A 20617-nucleotide genomic window follows, 5' to 3' on the forward strand; every position below is an offset into this window, starting at 1 on the left:
GGGCATGTCTTCTCCATGACAACGTAGAGCTAGGGCATCTTCTTCTTAGGGTTGCGTAGTCTCTTAGGATCTCTTCCTCCCACCAAAAACCCAAAGACAAGTGGAGAGGAAGAGATCACAAGAAGAGTGTGTGCAAATGACTAGCAAGCCACCTCTTTTTATACTAAAACGTTGACCACATGTGGGGGCAATTTGGTTGATGGCTGACCTTGACGAATTGTCCCATAACACAAATAAATTCATATCTCCATGAATACATGTCGAAATCAAATGATCTTTAGATCAATCCTACACTTCTCGACGAGAGGAATCCAAGAAAAATATCAGCTACCATAAATAAGTAGACCCACATGGAGTTTGGCCCTAGTTGCCAATTTTAACAAATTTAAAAATAATCACATCAATCCTACTTGCCCTAGATTCTTCACCATTATGATGATAAGAGAGATGAGGGGTTTCAAAAACAACTCCTCCTATGGGAAGTGTTTGATGAACGATGGAAAAACACACTCCATCGTCACATTCATGTTGCAGGGATCTACCTGAACCCCGCATTTGCTTACCCCTATGGGTTCTTATTTGATGCTGAAGTCATGGATGGATTCTTCACTTGTGTTCAGAGGATGGTGCCATCTCCAACGGAACATGCAGAAATCTCCAAAGAAATGAAGATATAGAGGATGGCAGGTGGCACATTTAGCTTTGACATGGTTGTGGTTGATAGGAAGTCTAAAATGCCAAGTATGTTTTAGTTTGTTTCAACTTTCATTGTCTCTTCAAGTTCATAACTTCATACTTTGTTTCAACTTTCAAATTTCATTTTCTTTCTTATGTTTATCTTATTTGTAATTTTGGTGTAGATGCATGGTGGAGAAGCTATAATGGCAGAGTACCCAATTTGCGAAGGCTTGCCATTCGAGTGCTCAACCAAAACATGTAGCTCCTCAGGATGCGAGCGCAACCGGAGTGTATTTGAAAAAACACACACCAAGAAATGCAACAGGTTAAAACTTAAAATATTCCAAATTTCCAATTAATTTTTTGAATTCATTAAATAATATTTCATTTATAATTATTATTTTATGACCCTTGTACAGGTTGGAGTCCCAGCGACTTAATGACATGGTCTACATCTACTACAATCATCGATTCTAGATGAGGCAACTTGAGAGGACACCTGATATGGAGGCCATCTCATTGGAAGGGATTGACACCACTGTCGCATGGAGGGTTGAGACTGAGTGGCCTCTCATGGAGTCTGTCGTTGATTGGTTAGAGCAGGGGGTAGTGGAGGGGGTAGAGGAGGAGGAGGAGGAGGAAAAGCAACAATAGGAGGTGACACCACCTACCTAGGCTACCCCTGTCACTAGTAGAGGTCGTGGTATACCTCTTGTAGCTCCAAGTTCTTCAGCGTCTCGAGCACACCAGAGTCCACTGCCAACACCACCGCCATCTTCATCTAGAGGGAAAGCTATTGCATTTTCTCTCAAGAGGGGCAGACGAAATCAATGGTATCAGTTATTTGGTTCATTTCATTGTATATGACATTATGACTCATTCATTATTATATTTTTTGTTAATATTTTGAGACTGACTTGGGACTCGGGACATGATTCACTGCTATGTGTAATATAGCACTAGAAATGATATTACACATCTTATATATTAGTTCTTTTATCATATTTATGTGTCAATGCATTTATTTTATGTTGTAGATGCTTTAGATATTGAGATTTTTGAAAAAAAAAATGAATATTTTTGTATTTGATGATCTTTTCCCAATTTTTCCGATTTTTTCTGATTTTTCCCCTCATCGATTTAATCCCGATCGTGATGTTTGCAATATTGATAAAAAGTACAATTACAAAAATTGCATAGAAGGAATAATTTATTTCATTGTTTTGCGAGTGTTCTACTCACAGATTTCAAACGTTTTGTTACAGATCTAAAAGGTTTTGTTGATGATTTACAAGGCAAAAGGCTGATTTAATAATATTGCACGTAAATACAAACTTGTTATTCTCAACTGGGTAGCTGTGAAGATTTGCTTACTTTCAGAGATTTGGTGTGTACATTTTGCAGATTTGAAATATTTTACAAGGTACACTAAAAGTTTATTACTTCAAAACACCTTGGATTCCCCCAAAGGGTAGTGTGAAACTTCCTTGAAATTGCAGCAACTGGAATTTATTCTCCTAACTGACTAACAGTTTAATTGTTTATGGCAATTAACAAATAAACCACATTGCAATTGTTTGCAAAATAAATACGCTGCGGAAGTAAATAAGGAACTGAGAAATACATGTACACACATAAAAATTGACACAATTATTTTGGACTAAAGTCCTCAGAAAAACCCTAAAAGGAAAACTAAGTGCAGCAGATGAGGGTTTGCTTTACTATGCAGCAAATCTAGAGGATTACAATTGTTGGCCTTTCTAGTGCAGCTCCCACAATTTATCTCAACAGAAAAAATTAAATTTTCCCTCTTAACATATGGATCTGGCCCTCCTTGACAATTTCACACTTCCCAGCGTATTCACTCAGTTGGACTGGAAATGCATGTTGGTTTCTGGTAGCATTGGGTGTGTTCTAAGCCTCAAAATTTGCAGGGAGGCTTGGACACATGTATTCCACAACACCCACAAATCGTTTTGGGAAATTCCACCTGGATATAGTTTTATTAAAATAATTAATTATTTTTAATGGGTGCCTGTCTAAACTTAGGAAATTAAAATAATTAAAGGGTACTAATCAAACTATGGGTGAAACTTCTAGAAGAAGATGAGGAACAAGCCAAATGATTTGAGCCATTGATTAGAATCTAATCTAGGCTGTTGGTTCTCAACTTGAGGATTATATGAGGAGGCTTGATGGGCATTTGGAGAGACACGTCGAAGAGAGATCGAGAGATCGAATTTCTCAGAGAAGGCAGCGCAACAGTTGCTAGAGAATCGATTGAAGAGATTTCTTGTAGTGAGGGGCAAGGATAGTTTCTGGGGGAAGTTTTCCTAGACCGAAGAGTACAAGGCAGAGAGCGCAAAGAGACGTCCAGAGACGCTGACACAGGGCCATAGAGCTATGTTGTGGCAGCACAGAGCTTCAGAGGGAGATTGAAATTCTGCTGAGGAACTGTCATGATCTAGTGTTGGAGCCGGGGTGTAAGACAGAGAGGCCTAAGAGCTGAAGTTTCCAGCGAGCAGAGGATCAAAAGGAGGTGTATCACAGTCCCAGCTGCAATTACGCAGTGACTATGTAGGCTTGACGCAGTACTGCACAGAGGCACCACAGAGGCTTACCTCCAGCGCAGATCAATGTCGGTTCTTCCAGTGACAGTGTGAGATCATCTCACTACTCTTTTTATCCAGTTTCTCTCTATATCGGATAGCCAATTGGGTTTCCAACGAATTGTATTCAGAAAACTACTGCTTAACAATAAAGACCCTCAGTTGTTGCATCATTTTTCCCGCATTGGGTTTTTCCGGGGACAGTTGTCCAAAAATAATGGTATAATATGTTGTGTATTTATTTCTTGCTCAGTTTCTCATTTCTGCACTTAATTTAATTGGTGAAGGTTGCAGTGTATTAGTTTCGGTATTTGTTGTAGGATGCAGTAAATAATTTGTTCAATAATTAACAAATAAAAGGAATTTAATCAGTTGTTGCAGTAGAAATTTGGGTCTCCAAATTTTCACAATGCACACTATCTGCTACAAAGAACTCGATCTACCTCTGGATCACTTCCAGATGAGTCATCCTACCTCTTCTTGCCTCTAGATCTAATTCGCTCTTTTTTCAAAATGTTGATTTGAGTTCCTACACTCGCACTGTAGAATTTCGGCCTCCTCCTTGTTGGACAATTTGGCTTCCCTTTCTTGGATCATGAATCTAGAAAGCCACCTGAGAATTTCTCTACAAATTCAACCTGTTGCAAACCCTGCTACTCTCTAGATCGAATTCTTCCCTTGCTAAACATTGCGCACTGGGAAACTCGCATTGCCTTGGCTAACTTGCTCTCCCTCTTGTGTCTTTCTCCATCCAATCAACTTGCTCTTATAATCCCTCACAGGAGCATCAATGGCCAAGATCTAATTGTGACCAATGGCTAAGATTATCTTAGACTTGATCCATGTCTTTCTAGAAGTCTCTAAACAATAGGTCGATCTCTTCAATTAATTCCCATTAATTAATCAATTTTCCTAAGTTCAAATTACACATTTTAATGATAGATCAACTAATTTAATTGAGTGGTCTCTCGGTGTTTTCTCTTGAAACCTTTTCTAGGTTTTGGAGATCTTGGGTTCCTTAGACTCTTAGACACAAATTGAGACTAGAACACCTGTTTGATACTACCATCTTATCTAAAAACTAATGCTCCCTCTTAGCGATGAAGGAGGTCTTTTGTGAGAGAGGGAGGAGGAAGTCTTTTATGAGAGGTGGAATCCTTTCTTGAAGCAGATTTAGGACCTTGTCTTTTACCAACACTTCTTTGGAATTTGTCAAAATTTGGTTTCTTCTTCTTGTTTCCCTTTGCATGCGCTGCAAATGCTTCTATAGTTGGATCTTCAATTTCTCCTCTAGAATAGATTTTGACTCCTTTTGTGCGGATGTTGCCCATAACTTGTCAAAGGTTGGAGCATTCTCTCTTGCACAAATACCTGATGCAAATGAGTCCCAAGATCTAGGAAGACCACCCAAAGCAACAACTACAAATTCCTTGTCAGATACTTCTTCATCAATGGCTTTGAGTTGGTCTCTTATTTGAGAAATCTTGACAAAATATGATGCCACCATGTCATTCTTGATGTCACGAAGCTAGCCTCTTAGATTGATTCACACTATTGGTGTACAATCCAATGATGGCATCGTACATTGCTTTAGCAGTCTTCTGTTTAGCAATATAGGGAATCAAATGATCCCTAGCAGAATCTAATAGAATGCTTCTTGCCAAAATATCGTCTTCATGATACTTTTCCTTTCCTTCTTGATCAGATGGTTCAGTGACTTTACCTATGACAATTCCCAAGAATTTGTTCCTTTCAAGAATGATCTCAACTGTTGCCTTCCATGCCCCACAGTTAGTGGCTCCTTCAAGCTTGTTTTTGGTCTTCATGAATGAAGAATTCATGGTGAAAATGTAGGACAGAACCCAAAAGGCTTTTCAAATACTCTTCAAGATGTTCTTCAAGTGATCTTTAAAAGTGCTCTTCAAGATGATTTCTCTGCTTTTTCCCTTCACCAAAGCTTTTAAACCATGTCGAAATTCTAGTGATCCAGGAAAGCACTCTGGATCAATGTAAGCATGCTTTGGTTCTGTTGTAGAGTGTTTCTTCTGCAATTTCTTGCTTATTGTTAAGTAATAGGTTTAGCATAATAATAGTCCAAAGAAAACCAGTAAGACAACCACTAAAACCTTTAATAAACCAAATAGACAAAAGTGTTGGGATTGCATATAGTGTAGGGATTTGAAGTTTGAACATTTACATCTTCTGGTTTATAAACTAAATTTAATTTTGGTGTGTATTGGGCTCATCAATCCCAAGCATTACTTGAACCTATTGTACTCCATGACAACATAGAGATTCTACACACAATTTCTCTGCAACTAGCAACTCACACTGTATAATTTCGGCCTCCCTGTTGGACAATTCAGCTTCCCTTTCTTGCATCAAGAATCTGGAAAGCCACCAAAAAATTTCTCTAGAAATTCACCTTGTTGCAACCCTTGCTACTCTTTGGCTCGAATTCTTCCCTTATTGAATATTGCGCACTGGGAAACTCGCACTGCCTTGGCTAACTTGCTCTCCCTCTTGTGTCTTTCTCCATCCCATCAACTTACTCTTATAATCTCTCACTGGAGCATCAATGGCCAAGATCTAATTGTGACCAATGGCTAAGATTATCTTAGACTTGATCCAGGTCTTTCTGGAAGTCTCTAAAGCATAAGCCGATCTCTTCAATTAATTCCCATTAATTAATCAATTTTCCTAAGTTAGACTTACGCATTTTAATTATTGATCAACTAATTTAATTGAGTGGTCTCTCAGTGTTTTCTCCTGAAACCTTTTCTATGTTTTGGAGATATTGGGTTCCTTAGACTCTTAGACACAAATTGAGACTAGAACATCTATCTGATACTGCCATATTATCTAAAAAATAACGCTCCCTCTTAGTGAGGAAGGTCTTTTATGAGAGAGGGAGGAAGAGGTATTTTATGAGAGGTGGAATCCTTTCTTGTGTTAGGATATTCCGACACATAGGAAATAGTTAAGTACAACTTGGTCTAGTATAGAGTTAGGTAAAGTGTGTTTCTTTACTATGTACATTTTGTAACTTACAATCCGACGGTCACGATATGTAGTGATCCGACGGTTCATTCTCTCCTCGGTATTACCGACACTTGATCCGTGGCTTAACACCCGATTGGTCCATGATCTCTATTTAAAGAGCATGGAGGGTCATTTGTAGGGCAATCCGTCTATGAGAAAGCATATGTAAATTTTCATTCTTTTAGTAATAAATTGCCTGAAGTGGCCGCGTTGGCTCAGGCCGTGGACTGTTTCCCTCTTTGAGGGTTTTAACCACGTCAAAAGTACTGGTATATTGATCTATGATCTGTTTGTGAGCGGTGTCCTTTGGTGTTCTGTCTGAGGAACTTACCCTGTAAATTCCTACATGGTATCAGAGCTATTTGAGGGCCGCGTCCGTTGGTGATCCAAATCTGAAGCCGGTAGAACTGCATCCGACTACCGTTTCCTAGATCTACTGTTTCTGACTGCTTTCGGGCCGAGAGGATTGCTCTGTTGTGTTGGGAGCATCTATTCCAGTGAGGAACCCCTTTCGTTTCACGTGAAAAGGTTTCCGGTAGCCCTAGCTGCGTCATTTTTAAGATCTGGAGGTATACAGTGTTTATTTGCAGTTTACAGTTATTTTCTCTCTGTTTATCTCGGTTTTAGGTTTATTTAGCCTTTTTTATTACCGGATCTATACCTTTCATTTCTACGTATGCTCTTTGCCCTGCGACTCTGTGCGATCTGGGCAAATCAAAAATAGAAAGGAAGGATTTTTCTCATGCGTATGCTCTTTTCCGCTGCACCTTAGTGTGATCTCAGAAAATCAGAAACATCGAGGAAAATATTTAGTTTCCGGCTAAAGCTAACTTCGAGCCGCAAGGTTCGTTTTTGAAAATATTTAGTTTCCGGCTAAAGCTAACTTCGACCGCAAGGTTCGTTTTTGAATATTTAGTTTCCGGCTAAAGCTAACTTCGAGCCGCAAGGTTCGTTTTTGAAAATATTTAGTTTCCGGCTAAAGCTAACTTCGAGCCGCAATGTTCGTTTTTGAATATTTAGTTTCCGACTAAAGCTAACTTCGAGCCGCAAGGTTCATTTTTGAAAATATTTAGTTTCCGGCTAAAGCTAACTTCGAGCCGCAAGGTTCGTTTTTTTGTATGTCCGTGTTGGGTTTTGCGTTTTTTGTTTTGTAGGGAAAAAGAGCTTTCTCAAGGCAAGCACGCAACCCAAAGCATCAACCCCCTCTCTCTCTCAAACTTTTTGTATAGCTCACTTGGTGCAAAGCTAATTTATGAGAGTAGAGGTCTTGGGTTCAAGTCTCCATTTTGTGGGGCGGATTTCTTCATTTCCGCACATTCCTGCACTTCGTCGGCGACTTCATCAATTTTTTTTCAAAAAGTCATAACTTCTTCATCCGAAAGCGGTTTTCAGAACCTTTTTTTTAAACAGCCTAATTTTTCGAGATCTTTCCATTGAAACACTTAGTTTCAACATCTATAGCTTCAGTTTTTTTTTAAATGAAAAGTCCATGCCAAGTTATTCTTGACAGCACCAACTACTTCCAATGGTGGTCCTACATTGTGGATTTACTTAGAAGTAAAGGTCTTTACAGAATAGCCACAGGCCAAGAGACCAAATCGAAAGATGAAGACAAGGCAGCTAAATGGGAAAATAGGCAAGACCAAGCACGTGGGTTGATAGGGATGTCTATTTCTCCAGATCTTAGATTCCATATTGCAGAACTTGATACTCCTAATGAAGCAATGAAACAGATTACTAAAGTCTTTGGAATTAAAAATGAACTTAAAGCCCATCAACTTGAAAATGAATTGCTTACATTGGGCCCCAATAATTTTTCTTGCATTGAAGAATTTTTGTCCAAGTTCAAGACCCTTAGACTTCTCTTGGAAGGTGTTAAGGTTAAGAAAGAAGATAGTAGCCTTATCTACTCCATTCTTACTAAGTTGGGACCAGCCTATTCTGTGTTTGTTTCCACCTTCCATTCTACAAGAGAAGCCTTTATTTCTCAAGGACAAACCTACAAGTCCCCTTCCTTTGATTCCTTTTGTAATTCTTTAATAAGAGAACAATAAAAACTCTTACACCTTGGTCTTCTTCATCTTGGAAACTCTTCTAAGAAAGCGTTAGCTGCCCAGCAGCAACCAAATTCAAAGAATCCTAAGAAGTCGTATCCTAAAAGGAATGGTCCTAAACCAAACAAGGGTCCTACGCAATTTCAGCCTCAAAATGAAAAATCATTTCAACAAAATGATAAGACAAATAAAAATAAAGGGAAGAAAACTGATAGACATTGCAACTTTTGTAATCGAGATGGCCACTTACAATCCAAATGCTTTAAGAAGATGGAAGCCTTGGAAGCAGCAATGAAGAAGCATAATATCCATTTGGAGCACTCTTCAACTTCAATTTCATCTTCAGGAATGGCACTTTCTGCATGTGGTTGTCAACCATCTCGGTCTGGCTATGCACTAAATGTATCTTCTTCTCATTCTCATGAGTGGCTCATTGATTCTGGAGCTTCTTATCACATGGCCAAAAACAAAGCCATGTTTTCTTCTTTAAATGATTGTAACACCAAAAATATATATGTTGGTGATGATAGATCTCTTAATGTTGTAGGGACTGGAACTGTTCATCTAGACAATGGTCAGTTTAATGATGTATTATGTGTTCCAACCTTATACTGCAACCTTCTATCTATATATCAGATAACTCATTCAGGTGAAGGTAAAATCGTAGAATTTTCACCTCATGATGTTATAATTAAGGACCTAAGAGATCCTAGACAGATTTTAGCTACTGGCATTGCTGATGATTCTACAAGGTTGTATAAGTTTCACAACTTTGGGTCATCAAATCTTCCCTCGGTATTTGTTGCTCATAATGATGAAGTGAGCAAACTTTGCCATGAGCGATTTGGTCACTTAAACTATCTCTCTCTTCAGAATCTATGTAAAAAAAATATGGTGACAGGTCTTCCAATGGTATCTTGCAGAGATGGTGTTTGTTCCGGATGTGTACTCGGAAAACATCATCGGGACACATCATGCATAGTGATTTATGTGGTCCACTTCTAGTTGCTTCATTCTCTGGCTACAAGTATTTCTTAACTTTCATTGATGATTTCTCCAAACGCACTTGGGTATACTTCTTAAAACTCAAGAGTGAAGTATTTAACATGTTCTTGGCCTTTAAGGCCTTTGTTGAAAAACAATCTGGACATCAAATTCTTAAGCTAAGATCTAATAATGGCGGAGAATATGTTAAAAACACATTCATCAACTTTTGCACTGAGAATGGAATTCAAATGCAACATATTATTCCATATACTCCACAACAAAATGGTGTAGCTGAAAGGAAGAATCGCACCTTAAAGGAAATGGCTAATTGTATGCTTCAATCTAAAAGACTTAGTCTTAATTATTGGGCAGAAGCAATTAACTGTGCAAATTACATAATAAATCGCACTCCTACTAAGGTTTTAAAGAATATCACTCCAGAAGAAGCATGGAGCTCAATCAAACCAGATGTAAGTCACTTTCGTGTTGTTGGATATTCTGAAGATGTCAAAGGATATAGACTTATTCCACTTAGTCCAAAAATGTTATCATTAGAAGAGATGTAAAGTTTGCTGAAAATATATCGGCCTGCGAGCCTAGTTCGGCGGATGTGCCACCTCTCCCTATCTCTTCTACTTTTGAAAATATTTCTTCTTCAGATGATGAAAGCGAGGATGAAAATCCCCCCCCACCTTCTCAGGATCCTCCTTCAGCTCCTCAGCTTCCAAAATGGGTACGTGCTACTCGGGATGCAGCAGGTGATCTTGTCGGTGATCCTACAGATCAGCGACGTACACATTCTCAGTTCGAGAGAGCCTCTTCTTTACTGGCTCAAGCTTCAGTGAATTATGATCCTGACAACTTTGCAGAAGCTTCAGGCCATCCAGATTGGGAAGCAGCTATGAATGAAGAATATCATTCATTATTGGCAAATGATACATGGGATCTTGTTCCTCTACCAAAGGGACGAAAACTTGTTAGATGCAAATGGGTTTACAGAACCAAGTATGGACCAGATGGGAAAGTTGATAAACATAAAGCTCGTCTTGTTGCTAAGGGTTTTTCACAAGTTGAAGGCATTGACTACATTGAAACCTTCTCCCCTGTTGCCAAAATGAATTCTATCCTCCTTGTTCTTTCCCTTGCTGCTTCTTTCAAATGGGAAGTCCATCAGATGGATGTTAAATCCGCCTTCTTGCATGGGGACTTGCATGAAGAAATCTATATGTAACAACCTATTAGCTTTATACAAACAGACTCCAGCCTTGTATGTCGGCTTAAGAAATCCCTTTATGGCCTCAGGCAAGCTCCTCGAGCTTGGTATGCCAAAATGGATAACTTTCTTTTAGAAAATGGCTTTTCTAGGTGTCATTCTGACAATACTGTCTACACCAAGAAAGTGGGCAAGTCTCTTATCATTCTTGTTCTTTATGTTGATGATCTTATCCTGACTGGTAGTGATCCCAACCTTATAAACCATGTGAAGTCTAGCCTTAAAAGGAAGTTTGAAATGACAGACTTAGGACACTTACATTATTTTCTCGGTCTTCAAGTCTTGCAATCCAAGGAAGGTACTTCCCTTTCCCAGTCCAAGTATGCTTGTGATATTCTACGCCATTTTCACATGGAAGACTGTAAGCCAGCCCCTTCTCCCTTCAGTCTGGAGTCAAACTTTCAGTCACTTGTACTTCTCCTGAAGTTGATGCTACCTTATACCGTCAACTTGTAGGAAAACTTTTGTATCTAACCCATACTCGTCCTGACCTTTCCTTTGTTGTTGGCCTTATTGCTCGGTTTATGCAAAACGCACGTGAAAGTCATTGGAAAGCAGCTAAAAGAATACTTCGTTATGTTCGAGGTACAGTTCAGTTTGGGATTCATTACAGTGCCGAAGCATCTCCTCTATTGGTTGGTTTCACTGATTCCGATTGGGCTGGTGACCCTAATGATCGGAAGTCTACTGCAAGTTATGTGTTCACTCTTGGTTCAGGACCTATTACATGGGCTTGCAAGAAACAAGGTGCCATTTCTCTTTCTTCAGCAGAAGCAGAGTATCGTGGTGCCGTAGAAGCTAGTAAGGAAGCCTTGTGGCTTCGTCAGATCCTGTCAGAGCTTGGCTTTCAGCAGCAGCATCAAACTACACTTTGGTGTGATAATCAAAGTGCCATTCAGCTATGCAAAGATCCAGTCCAACATCAGCGCAGCAAACACATTGAACTGCACATGCACTTCATCAGAAAGCTCATTCACGACCATGTTCTTGAAGTGCAATATTGTTCAACAGATGATCAAGTTGCAGACATCTTTACAAAGGCTCTCACAGAGCGAAGTTCACTAAACTTCGATTTATGGTTGGAGTTCAGGAAGTTGTCACTAAGGGGGGATAGGCTCTAGTGCCTCCTTCCTTCTCCTATTGTGTCATATTTGTAAATCCTTCAATCCTATCCCAAGTTGTTCTTAAGGGGGGATGTTAGGATATTCCGACACATAGGAAATAGTTAAGTACAACTTGGTCTAGTATAGAGTTAGGTAAAGTGTGTTTCTTTACTATGTACATTTTGTAACTTACAATCCGACAGTCACGATATGTAGTGATTTGACGGTTCATTCTCTCCTCGGTATTACCGACACTTGATCCGTGGCTTAACACCCGATTGGTCCATGATCTCTATTTAAAGAGCATGGAGGGTCATTTGTAGGGTAATCCGTCTATGAGAGAAGCATATGTAAATTTTCATTCTTTTACTAATAAATTGCCTGAAGTGGCAACGTTGGCTCAGGCCGTGGACTGTTTACCTCTTTGAGGGTTTTAACCACGTCAAAAGTCCTGGTGTATTGATCTGTGATCTGTTTGTGAGCGGTGTCCTTTGGTGTTCTGTCTGAAGAACTTACCCTGTAAATTCCTACATCTTGAAGCATATTTAGGACCTTGTCTTTTACCAACACTTGTTTGGAATTTGTCAAAATTTGGTTTCTGCTTCTTGTTTCCCTTTGCATGAGCTGCAAATGCTTCTATACTTGGATCTTCAATTTCTCCTCTAGAATGGAGTCTTGACTCCTCTTGTGTGCATGTTGGCCATAACTTGTCAAAGGTTGGAGCATACTCTCTTGCACAAATATCTGATGCAAATGAGTCCCAAGATCTAAGAAGACCACCCAAAGCAATAGCTACCAATTCCTTGTTAGATACTTCATCATCAATGGCTTTGAGTTGGTCTCTGATTTGAGATATCTTAACAAAATATGATGCCACCATGTCATTCTTGATGTTAGGAAGCTAGCCTCTTAGATTGATACATTGATTCACATTATTGATGGTGTGCAATCCAATGATGGCATCGTACATTGCTTTAGCAGTCTTGTGTTCAGAAATATAGGGAATCAAATGATCTCTAGCAGAATCTAATAGAATGCTTCTTGCCAAAATATCGTCTTCATGATACTTTTCCTTTTCTTCTCGATCAATTGGTTCAATGACTTTACCTATGACAATTCCGAAGACTTTGTTCCTTTCAAGAATGATCTCAACTCTTGCCTCCCATGCCCCATAGTTAGTGGCTCCTTCAAGCTAGCTTTCGGTCTTCATGAATGAAGAATTCATGGTGAAAATGTAGGACAAAACCCAAAAGGCTTTTCAAATACTCTTAAAAATGTTCTTCAAGGATCTTTAAGTGCTCTTTGAGATGATTTCTCTACTTTTTTCCTTCACCAAATCTTCGAAACGATGTCGAAATTCTAGTGATCCAGGAACTAGAATAGTTTTTCAGAATTGATAACTACTTCTATTGATGCAAATTGCTTCTTCTTCATACTTTAGTCAACAAGTAGCTACACATGAAAAAATTCAACCAATAATTCTTCAACATGAGTAGTAAATAGAGATCATAGTAGACAATGAACAATAGAAAATAAGCAAGAGACAGGAGGCACCAATATTAGGCTCACAACGAGGGAAAAACCCCACACGAGGAAAACCCAAAATTCTTACCTTATGAGAGAGAAATTTTGTCCATCAATAGTACATCAGAATGTTCCAATAAATCCAAATCAGTCTATAAAGAAATACCAGTGAAAATCTGCCAATGTAGAGAGAGAATCAACTTCATATCAACTGAACAACAAGACCAAAATTAGGGTCTATGATTATTATTGTAGAAGGTAGAATATAGCATTGTAATCACCACAGAATTATCAACAAACTATCTATAAAACTCGGCCCAAAATTGCAATCAAATCCTTGTGTAACTTTAGGTCAACATCTCATCAAAAAAGCGAGATTGAAGTCAGCAAAAGATCAAGTTTCTCTTGTAGTCTTTGACCTCCAAAATGGAATAAAATAGAAATCAATTGATTCCAAAAATCACCCACATCAATTGTAGCCAATAAGCCTTGAAAGAGATAAACAACGTAGCCAAAAAATGGAACCTTTTCTGATCTTCACATGTGTGAAAGAGTTTTGTAGTACACTGAGCTTGATGTGATAATAATGGACTCAAATGTGAGCCAAAGAACTCATATATATATATATATATATATATATATATATATATATATATATATATATATATGAGTGTGGGCTCATTAGCCCTAATGAAGCCCACATGAAAGCCTTCTTGGACCCAGCTTGAACATCAAGTTGAGCTGACTTATAGATGACCAAAAATTAATTTCTTCTTCCTATTTCCAATGAAAAATGTCGACCTTAGCTACATTATTTTTCAACCATTGTTGCCCCCTTCATCATTGGCTATCAAACTCTGGGATTCTTGACATCATCGACCTTCAACCCTGGACTTATTCACTTAGCCTTCTACATGATCTTTCTTTACATGTATATGAGGCTATCATGTCATTGTAACCTCTTTTACTTAATTTCAATATATCCTAGATTTAGCCTTGGCATTTTTTGCAGGGTTGCGTTTGCACTCCCGTATTGTACTTGTACTGGTTCTATCCTTCAGTCCCATTGACCTATTTATGGTCATTCGTTGGACATTAATAAAATTATCCTATCTTATTTTATCTTACTCTTGTGCCTAGTGGATTGGGGTTGAAATCAATTCAAATATTGTCATTTATATTTCAGATCAGCCCTCTTTGGAGCTAGGAACCTACAATGTGAGGTGAATTTCAAAATTGCATTAGAAGTTAGAATTCCAAATGTTCTACAATATTCCATTAAACATGAAGGTTTTCGTAATCTATATCAAGAATTTGAAAGACAAGAGCCATACAAAGGGTGAGGACCAGAGACATGAGTTTAATGGCCAAAAGCATCTAAAGTTGCCAACCAATTAACTTTAGGGAAAATATGGGCTTTATAGGATTGTTACCCACTAAAAGTGGGGACCCCTAAGAGAGTTTTTTTCCTAATCATCTTCTTCAACCAGCAGCCAACAACCCCTGAGAGCCACCTCATAGTCGATGTGATGTGTTGCTTTATCTCTACTCCTTATATCAGTTGTATGTTTCCTCACCCATCTATCAACAGCATATGTTAGAAGGTGGGCAATCCAACCCAAAAGGTACGTTTTTCATTGTGCAATCTATGAAAGTTCCTTGATAGCAATTACTAGAATGTTATCTTCGAATTGTTCTGCAGTTTATTTGTTATTATGACAAATATCAGTAAACTCACAATTGCAATCTTCACCAATAACAAAATACGTCACGGAAAATAAACTGGAAGCTGAAAAATAATGCGCACACACAATAAAATAGACACCAATATTTTTGGACAAATAGTCCTTGGAAAAACCCTGAAGGGAAAATCGGTGCAGTAGATGAGGGTTTATTTTATTTATACAGCATTAAAAATCTGAGTACAATAATCTGGATGCCCAACTGGAAATCCTCCAAAAAATATACTGGCAAAATAATTTGAAGAACTTTCCTCCCTTCTGCATTAATTTGGCCTCCCTCTGGCTTGCTCGTTCCCTCTCGCCAACAACAAGGCCTACCTGGAACTTGCACTATTGGCTTGGAAATTCATACAACCTGCAATTCAACTCCAACTGAGTTGTACAGCCTCCCTCTGCCTCTGGAAATCGCTTGCTCTGCTTTCCTGGCGATCTCCCAACCTCCAATAGCTGAAAAGTCTCCCTTTCTAGCACTCACATTGGGGTTTTTGGTTGCTCAAATTGGTTATTTGTCCCTCTATATTCAAATCAATGTTGCACGAAGCGGGGACAAAGCGTCTGCGGAAGCGTTTGTATATATATATATATATATATATATATATATATATATATATATATATTTTTTTTTTCCGAAGAAATAGAGTTCGTAATTTCTATTAAAAAGATAATAACAGAGATTACATGTTGTTGATGCCGAAGCATATGCTGTAATGTGGTATAATCCACAGATCAAAGGATTTACAAAATAACATCCTGTAATGTCCAAAAATGGTAGATACTGTGCTCAGTATCCAAATCAAAAAGTACCGGAATAAACAGAGTTCATGTAGCAGTAAATAAAACAGGTATCTGAGGCATAAACATCCTCATGCTGTGAAAGATAGACATAGAGCCGATATAGTGCATAGCTGATATATACAATAATATAAACATGTAGATCAAAAAATTTCTAAGTATAGGGGGGATCCCCCTGTTGCAGGCCGTCAATATATGGGCGGTGGTAGTAACTGTGCATGCCTTCTGGAGTGTACTCTTCAATCTGCCAGTCTCCTATGTGGCGATCCGCCGCTTCTTTCGAGAGCCGGTCAGCAAGCGCATTTCTTTCCCTGTAGATGTGAGAAACAGTGATCTGGTCAAAATGTGTTTTTAGAAAAACAATTTCTTCCAAGATATGTTTCAAAGAATATGCATGACAAATAGAGATATTGTTTGCCCAATCAATAACAATCTTTGAATCCCCAAAAATTTGAATTTGTCTGCAATGTTTGGTAAGAGCAAAATAGAGGAGATGTCTCAAAGTGATCAGCTCAGCAAAGTTATTAGAGCCAGTCCCTAATCCCATTCTCAAGTGATAAAAATGTGAATCTGTTATATGGAGAACAATACCCCCCCCACATCCTTGTAGGGGCGCAGCCCCGTCAAAATAAGCCCAGGGCATTTCCTTGTTAATGATTTCAGGCTGTATGTTCCGTGGGATATTAGTTTTATGCTCAAAAGGGATTTCAGTGTAGGCCGCGCAGATAGATGGCGGAAGAAGATGCCAGTTTACTTTATAGTCCTCAAAAATAATGGCATTTCGGCTGTTCCAAATGTACCAGGATACCACCAGCGGAAGGTTCCTGGCCTTTTCGGAGGACACCGCAATCCACCATTGATCCCAGGCAGAAAGTATATCAACACCCTGCCAGACAGTATTAATATTGAGCACCTGCGTGACTTGAGCCCATATATTCTTTGTAACTTCGCAGTGAAGGAAAAGATGGGCCGTCGATTCCTCCTCATTTTTGCAGAGGACGCACCAAGATGGTCCAGAGAAAGCCCGCTTCTTAAGAGTGGCACCTGTTGGGAGCTTATCAGCTATGATGTTCCACATATGAAGTCTGGTACGGGGCTGTGCTTGTAGCTGCCAGACATCCCGCCACCAGCTTTTAAGAATGTCCGGTTTCTTTGCTTCGATTATCTTCAAGTAACCGAGCTTTGGTGCATATGAACCAGATTTGGCTGGGGCCCAAATTATTTCATCTTCCTCCTCCTGTAACTTGATGTGAGTTTCGGTGAGGGCCCGTATGTAACCTTGCCAAAGTGCAGACCAATCCTCTGGCAGAAGCCAATGCCGATCCGTAACCCAAGCTTGTGAAAATATAGTTGATCGATGAGGGTCTCCGATCTGAGCCAAATATTTGATGCCTCTGTTGTTGAGATGTCGGATTAATCCTTCAGGCAGTATATATATATATATATATATATATATATATATTTGCATTTATACTCAAAATAAACATCCCAAATAGGCGGAAGCATCCAAAACAGGCGGAAGCGCACTTCCAAGGACGCTTCCTGTATGAATCCGCACGGGACGCGCTTCGGGCCTTAGAACCGGGGGGGGGGGGACGCTTCCTACAACATTGCTTGAAATATTCGACCTCCTCTCTCATGCTCGACTAGCACTAGAATGACACTGAAAAACTCTTTGGAATTATCCTCCTGTTGCTCCCCCAATCTCTAATGCTCTCCCTTTGACTAGAACTTCTTCCCTTGTTGAACCTCTACACACTGGGTAGCTCGATCTATCTTGCTCTTGCTCTCACCACTGTTGTGTATCTCCATCCCATCGACTTCCTCTTATAATCTCTTGTTGGAGCACCAATGACCATGATTAGATCCCCATCATCAGCTAAGAACATCTTAGAATCGATCCATGTGAGTCTCTAGAGTGTTCTCAATCATCCTCAATTAATTCCCTTTAATTAATCAATTTCCCTACTTAGACTTAGGCAATTTTTAATTATTGATCAATTAATTTAATTGAGGTGTTTCGCAAGCTTATCTCGTGAAACCTTTTTTGCGTTTTGAAGATATTGTGTTCCTTAGCCTCTTAGACACATATCGAGACTAAACCACCTGTCCGATCCTACAAAATCTAACACAATCGAGTGCTTATGCTTGTTTTTCATTGGGCAATTTGGGCATGGATTATTGGGTAACTAGAAGAAGGAAGGGATTTGACCGTGGTTTTGTTCCCTCACCTTAAATGGGGTGTTAATCCTCAATCCTAGTCCCATTGGATCTCCACTATTGGCCTATGCTTTAGAATGGACAATCAAATTTCACCGCTCAGCTTCAATGGCAGACAAGATTTCTCAGAAATATTGAGGTATTCTGGTGTTATCCATTGATTTTATGGTCTTATTTGTTATTTTCTGTCTCATTGTGACAGGCTGGGAGATAACCATGAAGATATTAAGTGCCAAGCCACTGTTGGGGTCCATTTGGTGGCCACATCTCATACAGCCAAGGGAAATTGAACAACTGGTGCCAAAGATGAGTTCTGGAGTTTGAACAGACCCGAAAAACTTTCACTTCCTTGCCGGTCGAAGTTTTTAGCCGAGGTACAAAATTGCTAAGGTGGAAAGAGGTAGAATACCCTCACATTTGCTGCTGGACGTGTTTCCTTTCTGCTGAGGGACATATTGCTGCCACTGGGGACGAATTAACACTGAGCTTTGAGCCTCTTTTCTGCTGGCGGAAGTTTCTGGGTCGTATTCCTTCATTCTGCTACGTGTTTCTCTGTCAGGGACGAGGCAAAGAAGTTCTGAGTTTAAATATTATCCAGGTTGAGCCTCATACAGCCCATTTCTCTAGAGACTGGAACACTGGTGTCATTTCCTTATGCATGCAATGAGGTATGAAGAAAGGAGTAATGTTGGACACTCTAAAGTTCTAAACACAACAGCAAGCATGTGTGACCATCTTCTCTGGAGGAACTGCTAAATTGAAGACACTTTCGTTGCAGAGAAAGAACCAGGATTCCCTGTTACATTATTCTCTGATGTATTTACTCGGGAAATTACAAAAAAAAAAAAAAAAAAAAAAACTGTCATTTCCATTGTCGTGAAGATTGTATATCAGCACTGTAAAATTTCTGAGATGTTAATATAAAAATATCAGTCCACTGGGGTGTGTTTTAAGGGTGTTTATTATCACTGTATGTCATTATTGAGAGTGAATGCATGAATATTCACCTACAGCAGTGTTTGTCCTAAATTGTTTGAAGAAATCTGCCATCAAACTCAGTCACCCAATCAGAAAATTATTGAAAATTGGTGCTGTTCCCTATGTGAGAATTTTACAATTTTCTAGGAGTTCTGTTTGCACTCCCACATTGTACTTGTACTGGATGTATCCTTTGGTCCCATCGACCTACTTTTGTGATCATTCATTGGAAATTAATAAAATTATCTTATCCTATCTTATCTGCTGCATTCCGTACTGCTTCCAAACCAGAAATGTTTCCTGTATGGAAACAATAGCATTTAGTGAAGTTTCGAAGTCACGGTAGCTCATAGGGGCTTCGTTGTCCGAACAAAAGTATCAAACCCAAAGTCATATGAAAATTGAAGCACAAATGATATTGGCATTAATATCAGTAGATAACAAAAGTGGCCTATTAGACTCAAAGCTACAAGCAAAAAATGGTACAGCAAAAAGGAATATTCCCAATCCATCTCCACATCAACTCTCTGTTTCCAATAGGCAGTCCAAACAAGGTATAATCTATTGGAATGCAAAGCACTCCAATGAACCTTGTAACCTCCCTATTTTTCTCTTTATTTCTGCGTCAGTTTTCTTCTGAATATCAACATTTCAGTCTTTCCACCAGTACCTTTTTGCCCAATTCATGTATACAATAATCAGTTATGATTTTATGCATTTTTTTGTGGAATTTCATGTTTTAATGAATGTTATTGTTAAGGATTAAGTGTAATTCATTAAACTACAAGAATGGAAGTTGTTGGTGGTCCTGTTTCAGGACATAGAGCAATTACATTTTCTGACATCACAGAGATATCTGCTGGGCAAGGAATGTCATGACGGAAATCATCATTCAGTGGTGTGCTGAAAAGTCCTTAAGCATGCTGAAGAGTTCTTCGGTATGCTGACAAGCTCCTTAAAGTGTTATGAGTTCCTTCCATATGTGGATAAACCTTTCCAGTTTGCTAATGAGTCGGCACAGTGCGCTGTGCCTTGTAATAAATGATTTTATACATGACTAGAGCTGAGAACCTTGTATGTCTCCCTCTTTTTGCAACTCAATCCAAAGTTCTTGCAGCGAATATCTCCATTTATTATGAGGTTCTTTACAATATGGCTTCAAAGATTAGTAGCTCTTTTTAAGCAATGAGGTTCCTTCTTTTCCTCTCATTATTGTAAAGAAAAGCATTAAAGCAGTTACAGAATTACCTAGTCATGTTAAGTATTCTTTCCCAGAATTTGCGTCACTACCCAATTATCTAACAGAACAAGTTGAATAAGACTGACTTTGTAACCATTTTTGGTTTGGCAGCTAATAGAATAATCTTGATCCTTCTAGTTCCAGTAACTGGTCGTACTTACCATCTTCAGTTAAATTATTAGAGATCCAGTGACATGCAGAGTAAGGGCCCACTCTTGCAGTGTACAACTGGATGCCTCTTGTGTTCATAGCATTAGATTTCATTTTCTGTTGAACCATTATTTCCTGTTGATTGCATTCTTGATCAATAAGACAAGATAATTTTATTGATGTCCAAAGTCTATGGAGGTGTACATATTCCACTCCCCTCTGGAT

At 39.0% G+C, this 20617-nt stretch overlaps 1 protein-coding gene across 1 annotated transcript in view; it reads right to left on the reverse strand.

The window, feature by feature from the left end:
* Positions 1-20617, reverse strand: part of SRFR1 (Tetratricopeptide repeat (TPR)-like superfamily protein) — a 256769-nt gene that overhangs the window by 184366 nt on the left and 51786 nt on the right. The window lies entirely within an intron of this gene.

This window comes from Pinus tabuliformis, chromosome 3_2 (assembly GCF_031772625.1).
Source record: "Pinus tabuliformis cultivar Carrire ecotype Pingquan chromosome 3_2, CPIR1, whole genome shotgun sequence".
NCBI lineage: Eukaryota > Viridiplantae > Streptophyta > Pinopsida > Pinales > Pinaceae > Pinus > Pinus tabuliformis.